Source organism: Schistosoma mansoni, chromosome W, assembly GCF_000237925.1.
Source record: "Schistosoma mansoni strain Puerto Rico chromosome W, complete genome".
NCBI classification, from domain to species: domain Eukaryota; kingdom Metazoa; phylum Platyhelminthes; class Trematoda; order Strigeidida; family Schistosomatidae; genus Schistosoma; species Schistosoma mansoni.
This window is the reverse complement of record NC_031502.1, coordinates 26,137,315-26,146,875: the sequence shown is the minus strand read 5'-3', so window position 1 is coordinate 26,146,875 and position 9,561 is coordinate 26,137,315.

Sequence of the window (9,561 nt, the reverse complement as noted above, 5' to 3'; positions counted from 1 at the left end):
GCTATCGATAAACCTTTGGAAAGTTTGAGCAGCATTCCGTAATCCAAATGGCATTCGTAGGAACTCAAATAAACCGAAAGGAGTCGTGATGGCAGTTTTCTCTATATCTTCAAGAGCGACTGGGATCTGATGATATGCTCGTATCAGATCGATCTTGGAAAAAATTGTCGTGCCCTTGAGTGATGCCGTGATGTCATGTATGTGGGGGATGGGATAGCTATCGAAACGTGTAGCTGTGTTTAACGCTCGGTAGTCTCCGCATGGTCCCCAACTAACCCCATCCTTCTTTCGAACCATGTGGAGAGGTGAGGCCCAAGGACTGTGAGAAGGACGAATAATACCAGTAGCTAGTAAATTGTCAAACTCACGTTTAGCGAAAGCTAATTTGTCCGGTGCCAGTCGGCGAGGTCTTGCCGTGACTGGTGGTCCGCGGGTGACTATGTGGTGTACCACACGATTGGTCACCAATGTAGTCTCCTCGAAAGGTTTAGTTAATTTGGGGAATTTCTGAAATAAAACGTGGAATAAATCGTCACGCGAATGAAATACACCTGTGATTCGGTACGCGTTTGTGTGGGCTTTAGAGCCCATAAAGTTGCTGTTCGACGAAATATCAATTAGCTGCAGCCTACGTGAATCGACTAGCAATTCATAGTGCTGTAGGAAATCGATACCGAGTATAGCTGTGGGAACATCGGCAATGATGAACGTCCACAGATACTGTCGTCGGTTGCTCAGGTTGACCGTAAGTTGTCGTGTGCCATAGGTGGGAATGACTGAGCCATTCGCAGCGCGTAGTCGAAGCATAGTGGCTTGAGACTTACTGTTACCGATAGGTACGACAGAAACTTGGGCACCCGTATCCACAAGGTACCTAGCGTTGGTGCGATAATCGTGCACGTAAAATAAACGGCCAACCTGAGGTGAAGTGCCGGCGAGTACGGCCGCATTTACTCGCCGGCTGAGGAGTTTCCCGCCTTGTATGAGCAGGGAGCTCGACAATGACGGGCACCGGCTCCGAAAGCACGGTGAAACCAGCACCAACCTGGACTCGCTTCCGAAACCGCCTTCTGGCGTGGCTTGGAAGATGCCCGCTTGGGGCGAGTCGTTACGGCTTTTCGAGATTGTGACCTGGGTCGGGGGACGTAGGGGGCTGGCACATTTGCGCGGTCTCGAAAACTGAGACGAGTATGGATACATCTGTCCCTATCCCCATGAGCCGGAGGTCGTCTAGCATCGAGATCAATGTTAGAACGGGAAGTAGAGGCAACAATATAGTTGTCTTCGGCGCTAACACGTGCTAGAATCTTGTCTGCTATGAGGGCCACCTTGTGCAGTGGGGTGTCCTCGAGCAGGGCCGTAAGGGTTGGCTGGATACTGACTGGTAAGGCTTCGAACCACAACTCTTTGACTATCTCAGAGTCAACTGTCATGTTTCCTGCAAGGGATTGCAGGCGCGTGAGGTGGTGGCTCGGCTTAGCATCACCCATAGGGTGACGTGCTAAAAGTGTCCTCAATCTTTCCTCTCTTGATGGGAGGAAATGTCGAAGGATGGCATCCTTAAGACGGTCATAAACGTTTGGAACGTTGGGATTGAGGACAACCTCACGGACAGCGGTTAGGTGATCCCCGGGCAATGATTCCAAAGCGTAGGCGTACTTCTGCCTTTGATTGGTTATGCGGCGGATCTCAAATTGAGATTCCAGTGCCGCGAACCAGACTTCTGGATCATGAGGGATGAAAGGAACCGGTCGAAAACTGATGACCTGTATCTCGGAGTCTATCATATTTATGTTATTCTTATCGTTATCTACCATATTAAGTTGCCAAAATATTATATATTGAAAAATATCAATACGAATATATGCAACAGATGTGGATAGATAAATAGACTCACCGGATTGATCTGGTTTGGAGAATTGGCCAAGTTTGACTTGTGCTCGATGGATTGGGTTACCAGCTGTATTGCGTGTTCCAACAACGGCTCACCAGTTGGTTGTGCGTGTTCCAAATACGGCTCACCAGTTGTAGTGGATATCGAGTCGTGGGCGGACTATGATCACCACTACTATTCGATTACGCGTACAAATATGACTTGGTTCCCTTGATAGCCCGTAAATCAGAAGGCTTTACTAGTCCAGATCAAGTATAATTATTGGCGATCTCGTGGTATCGAAATAATACCGAGACGTGCCAAAGAGTACAGGCGAACAAGCAGTGCGTGAGCAAGCTCGAACCAAACAAGGCGGATAGCGGAACAAGAAGTGAAACGGATACAGTTAAACAAATACAGTAAAACAATCTCTGGTACAATTGGTTACAATAATAATAATTGTTTCTATTATTCCAATCGTGTTCTTATCGAGACTGGCCGGTCACTACAAGCTCTTCATAAGACTTGAATTTGAGTCCCTGAATTGATTTCGTGGCTCGCCGTTAGACACGTTCCAGAGTGTCCTAATCCTTTTGCAGTGAGGGAGGAAATACTGTTTCCGTACTCTAAATGGAGACGAATAAAACTGTTGAAGATTATGTAGAAAGTTCTTCCGTCAAACTGGCCAAAAACGCGCTTCAACTTTACCAGTACAAGATTTGCTCAGAAGACATTCTTGTCACAGTTGGCGTAAGAATTCAGATCGTAGGGTACCAGCACTCCTAGATCTTTTTCAACTTAGGGTACTTCTAGAGGGAAGTTCCGCAAGTTGTATTTGTAGGCTGTAACATATCTCAGATGGACCACTTTACACTTTGGAGTGTTAAAGTTAAGTTCGTTGTCGTCTGTCCAAATTTGAAGTCGAGTCAGATCCTCCTGAAGTGCCAGTTCATCATTATGGCTCCATACTTCTCGCCAGAGCTTCACATCATCAGCGAAAAGTAATAAATCTGACGATATCTGCTGTGGAAGGTTGTTTATATAAATCAACAAAAGAAGAGGTCCTAGCACTGGACCCTGAGAGACACCACTAGTGTAGTGAACAGAACACTATCGAATGTATTTAAGCAAAAATTACAGACTACCTCAGTAAATTCCGAAAACCATACAATGGACAGTTAATTTGCAAATTAACAACCAATAGTCTCGATCTTCACTGTTTCTTCTCTAATTCCATTGTTCGTGCATTTTCCTTCCGATTGCGCTTCGTTTCAGTTCTCTCCTCATCGGTCTTCTGTCAAGATACATTCTATGTCTGACCAACACCATGTACTACTTATGTGGATATAAGTAGACCCCACCACACTAGGACATTCTATTGCCTTGGAGAAGGTGAAGTTAACTCTAACCTTCAAATGTCGATGTCTTAGATATGAAGTGAGTCAATCAGTTAAAGGTGATTTGATACCTAACCATTTCAGCTTATCGATAAAACATATATGGTTGACCCGATCAAAAGCCCTTGAGAAAGCAAGGTATATGACGTCAACCCTCCCCTTGAGATCAAGGATAATCATCATGAACTTGTCTAAGTGATAATGTGTGAGGAGACGGAATTAAAGAATTATGAGGAAAACGGTGATGGGTGTTTGCTTTCTGATATGCAATATTTCGATGACTGTTTTGAATAGCCTAGTGATTCTGTTCTTGTGATATGCTCGTATTGGGGTGGCTTGGTGCAGCTAGTATGTTGTACCTCATTATCAGATTACCCCTTATTCTCTTATAGCTCAACGAGAATAAGTCCGTGTGTTTCAGTCTGTCCTCCTAAGATTTATGTTTTCGCCCTACCATCCATTTAGTTGCTTCTCTCTGTACGTGGTCTGACGGATTTATGTCTCTTATGAAGCAGTGGAGCTGAAGAACATTGTGATCTTCAAGGTGGAGCAGTGAGTGCGTCTTCAACAGATTTGGAAACAACTCTAAGGTGACTGAACCAGGTTGTCTTCGCATAAAGTTTAGAGTCGCGTTTGCCTGGCTGCATCCCATGTGTAGTTTGAGCTGGTGTTCAGGCTCTTCGTGGTTACAAGCCTGAGATAACTCTCTGAGGAGACAATCGCGAATTTAACAAAGATCAAGAACAAGAGTGGACCCAAGGTTGTTCCTTTTCAAACTCCTAATGTTTAAACCATCCAACACACATACTCTATAAACTTTGATAAGAGAAATCCTATCCTCTTAGCAGTTTCAGAGCCAGAATAAAGTAGGTCAGTGGAACCCACCTTCCCGTCCTTCGCTATGAAAAGTACGTAAGATATTGAGTTAGAATCTTTCGCGAAATTGACTGTTACTACATGAACTGGTATGTTTTGGTCTCAGCAGAGCGTCCAACTGTCCCATGCTATGAAGACATCTTGTGCATGTGACATACCTTTCTCAAAACTCCTGATTGGATTGGAAACATGTATCGAATCTTCTTCTATAGGCCAAGAAGGAGCCACGATCCAAATTTTTCAGGTCAACTTTCCACTTGTGCCAGGCTCACCGTTCTACTGACGTGCTTTGCCTTACCTTACCTACTTACTTACTTATGCCTGTTACCTCTCATGGAGGAGCATAGGCCACTCATCAGAATCAACCATCCAACTCTGTCCTGAACAATCCTTTCTAGTTCTTTCCACTTGCTATTCATCCTTTTCATGTCTGCTTCCCATTCTCGGTGCAGTGTGTTCTTTGCCCTTCCGCTTTTCCGATTTCCTTCAAGATTCCAAGTCAGCGCTTGCTTCGTGATGCAGTTTGATTATCTCCTCAATGTGTGTCCTATCCACTCCCACAGTCTTTTCCTAATTCCCTCTTCAGCTGGAAGTTGGTTTCTTCTCTCCCATAGTACGTTATTGCTGTTGGTATCCGGCCAACAGACATTGAATATCTTGCATAGACAATTGTTTATCAATACTTAAACATTTTGGATGATAGTTGTGATAGTTCTCGAAGTTTCAGCTCCGTACATTAGAACTGTCTTGACGCTCGTATTCAGGATTCTGACTTTGATGATGGTTGACAGTTGTTTTGAATTCCATATGTTCTTCGACTGTATGAATGCTGCCCTTACTTCACCAATCGTTGCCTTTACGTCTGCATCGAATCCTCCTTGTTCATCAATGATCCTGTCCATGTACGTGAATGTTTCCACCTCTTCCAGAGTTTCTCCATCAAGTGTGATTGGTTGAGTTGGCGCTCTCTGTGTCGTATTTGAGGATCTTGCTTTTTCCCTTGTGTATTTTGAGGCCTACTCATGCAGAGGCTACTGCTACACTAGTTGCCTTTATCTGCATTCTTTGGTGTGTATGGGATAGAAGGTCCAGGTCATCTGCTAGGTTCAAGTCGTCTAGTTGATTGAGAGTTGTCCATTATATTCCGTGCTTTCCTTGAGATTTGGAGGTCTTCATAATCAAGTCTGCCTCGCACCTTCTGAAGAATTTCGGCTTTCATGATGAGGCGTCATAATTCTTCCTTCAACTCGGGGGACAGAGTTTAAACGGCTTAATTTGTGCATTCTCGTCTGCGTTTTATTAGCATAACTGTTTTCTACGGGATGGGGTTGCCGACAGAATGCCCAACCCTCTTCCTTTACCCTGGCTTGGGACCTGCAACAACTCTAGAAGAGCAACAGGAGGATTGGAAGGCGATTAGAGAAGGGTTTAAATTTAGATGGCGTCACCATTGTAAAGAGCAGTAAGGTAAAGCCGAACCATGGCAGAGGGAACATGATATCTGATGCTGTTTAAAATGTGGGGCTTAAGCAGCATCATGGTAAACATCCTTTCCCAGTTAGCAATATCACTTCCAAGCGAACTTCAAAGTCACTCACATCTGGTTGGCCATTAGGTAATTCCAGGTGAAATTCAAGTCGCACTCAAACATTTGATCGTTTCATTGGGTATGATATTTATGGATCTCAAAAAAGCTGTGGGTAAGATCTAGCATGTGGAACCTAAAGTGGAATCAGTGTTTATGAATCAAACCCAAGCCTAGGTGATGACTGAACGAGGTTACAAGCTGAAGAAATAAACTATGACTCTAGGTGTGCGTTGTGAGTGACCTTTCAGTATTACGAAGTGGGCCATCCAATATTTCTTTAAATACGTCCAGCAGCGTCTGATCTTAAGTCCTTACTCCAAGGAGCGACGATAATGATGATGATAATAATAATGAAATGTACAGTCAAGAGTTTGATTCGTCGTATTGATCTCTGGTTTTTCATATTTTCTAGTCGTCCTGTAATAGGAAGACATGGAAATGCAAGTGCGGGTCAAAATACACGTACTTACGTAAGGAATCGAAATAACGATGCCACAGACATTCGGACTTCGACAATACGTTTGCCTGTAGCACCATTTTAATCGAGGGATACCAACTCAATAAAACCAGAATTCAGAAATGAACGAGTCCAAAGATATATTTGACAAGTTATCGATTTGCCGGAAATCGTTTTGTCTAAACTGGCTAACTCTTTCGCAGGATGCGTGGTGCGGCGTAGCATAATTGTGACCTGGTGCAGATGCGTGAGTGAGTGCCTCCAGCTGGAGTGTATTTAGTAAAGCCAATAGAGTCAGAAGCAATGTCACAGACACACAGAAATATTTATTTTGGGGATTCATCTGTCTCTAAAAAAACGCACAACGTACTCCATTATGTGTGCGCATATAAACCACTTGTCAGCTAGAAATCTTGGTGAGTGTTAATGGTCTACCCCTATCTATATTCCTCTCATTATAAGCTTTATTTTGATCTACAGACTATTATGATACGATTTGACATTCTTAAATTATACCCGATTTATTGATTACAGTCTCCCCTATTCATAGCTACTTTTTGTTTTGATCTTTTAGAAATTTTATCCCCTATTTTGTGGTGTGATGCGGTATGTGTGACTGGTATATAAAGCAAGTATGTTTGAAATAAATTATTCACACAGTGTAAGCTGCTATTGGCGTTCTGTACCCAACTGGTCGGGCTAGGAGGAAAAAGGACCGATAAAGACGCTAGGCTGCTCAGACCGGTTGAACGTCATTGGTTTGTTATTACTCACAAACATTTTATGGAAACATAAGTGTTGTAAAGAAACCATTTCGGGTTTCTTCAAAAATGCAGTGATGCACACGTTTCAATAATGTTAGCATTATATTTGCCATATCTGAGAAAGGAAAGAAAAATGAAATAAAATATTGATAATAGAATAGTAATAAATCTGGTTCTATGTAACTGAGAAGAACATTGAATTGATTTTAAAGAAGGAAACGAAGAAACTAAGAAAGCGGAAATAAAGGAGACATGAAATGAGTAAATAGCTTAATAAGCGTGTTTATCAACACAGAACAAGAATAAACGACTATGTATGTATCGCCAAATGAGTAATAAAAATTAAAGAAAAGACGTTAATAAGTAAATAACTTATTATTGTAGTAAGATATGACTTTAGGATAAGGATTTGTGCCGTCATAGTTTGGAGTGATGCTATGAAAATCTCAATTAAGTGCAAAGGATAATCATCATGTATGAATAGTATATGCATAGTGAAGATAAAACGAGTCTGAGAAGTTGATTTATGCGTAACACAAGTTATTGTCTTGATTAAAAACTTCGTAATCTTAAGAATAATATTCATTTAGAAGGAAAAAAAAGAGAACGAGGACTAAGATGGTGTAAGTTGTATTTGGAGTGTCGAATAAATCAGGTGGCAATCAGTCAGGCTTAAAGTCACAACCGACGAAATTTAATCAGTTTGCGATGTGAAGTAAGACTTCACCTTTGATCCAATACCCAGAGTAATGATGATATCTACCGCTGACGTAGAGTTCCAGACGATGATTGTGTTTTACGGTCTGGAACCACAGCGAATCTGTATCACTAAAAGTTTTTATGCTGTGAAGCGGCTGTTTGATAGTTAATATGGAGTCGTGTATGATTGATTTTCATCTTCAGTCAGATGCACAGCCATCGGTTAAAGGAATCTGAGGTTTAATGAGACTCAAAAATGGATAACTTACCCAGAATTTGTTCCGTTCAGTGCCTAAAATGGTAACTGAGACACACTCGAAATCCGTAACTGGAAAATTATGATGGCTACTACTGTCAATACATGCACAACACTATGGTCAAAGATTGGTATTTGTGCATATAATTATGCAGTATTAGCTCCGTTTTAGGAATCGCAATATATCTTAACGATGCTCTTGTGTTTGGTATAAAAGACAGAAAATCCTATTCATTTTTAATTGATGGCAAAACTCTTTTTTTATGGGTTCTGTTACGGTTGGTACCAAAAAAGCCTCAACCACCAAATCTGTCCTTTTTACTTCCGTTGGGAGGACTGGAAGAAAGGTATGGACCACAGCATAAAATTTTGATCCGCGAATTATTAGCACGGGGCAAGAACGTATCATAGTGTACATAGTCACTCAAAATATGAGCAAGTAGTTTTGAAACGACGTTAACCACCGTTAACTTTTTGATTTTGATATTTGAACATTTAGCTCACTTTGCTCTAGTTTGGAGTCGTTTGTGTGTCAGATCAAGAGGTACCATGAAATAATGCGCCGCCCTTATTAACTTTTTATTTGAAAAACTTGATGTATTGAGGAAACTACATGTCCTACAAGTTGATTGCAATGTAATAAGCTAATCTTAAGTAATGGGATGCATAAACTCCGGTTCCTCCCAATGGGCCTAGTACTCGGATTAGTTCCACATTACATGGGACAATAAACACTCAACCGCTTTGGAAGTCATTCGAAATGAAATGTTGTTGCAAAGATGACCAGAAATCGTCTTTAAAACTGTCTCACGAATTTAATCAACTTTAGGCAATGATGAAACATGTGAAATATACAGACTAACCGTATTTCATGAGGTGTCAGTGTCTACATCGCGAATAGATTAGTATTACGTCTTACGTGGATGACGGATGATCTATTAAATTGCGTTGCTAAGAAAAATCTCAACAAGCTGAACTTTAAATTTTCCGTAACTAAAGAACCTTAGACCGAGAAATCGCTATCGAAAAATAACGTTCAGATATATGGAAGCCCTACTGGAACTGATTAATGCAATAGTGCTACAACTAGTCATATATAGAAAACACTAAAACAGCGCACAAAATTAATCTAGCTACAGAATTCAAGGCAACAAACAATGATTGAAGTGATCCACCAATAAAAATGTTGTAGAAAGTTTGCTGGCGGACATTAACTACTTGGGACTCTATCGTAGTCGTCGAGATTGTGCTGTTCCATTGTTTAGTAGAGTAGTTGACAAAGAGGGGATTTCCTTATAAATAAGCAGATTTTAACTGGTCGACACCGGAGCTAATTTGAGTAACGTTCGTATCGGTGATACAGTACTTGTTTGTGCGGTAATGTACTTTATGGAGTCCCTCGTATGAAGCATCTAGAGATCGGTTACAGAAACTTATGTTCCATGTTGTAAACCGGATTGGATGAAAAAACCGGCTGATCGAGGCGAAAAAGCAGCTTCGATTGATCGCATAGCGTTTGCAAGCCTGCTCGTTTATACACACAAAGCCAGAAAAATCGTCAGGTTTTGGGTTTGATGGCCCCTTGAACACCTGGATGAAAAAGTTTGCTCAAAGTATTGAAGACATTGTTGTCAAGATGCGCTGACATGAT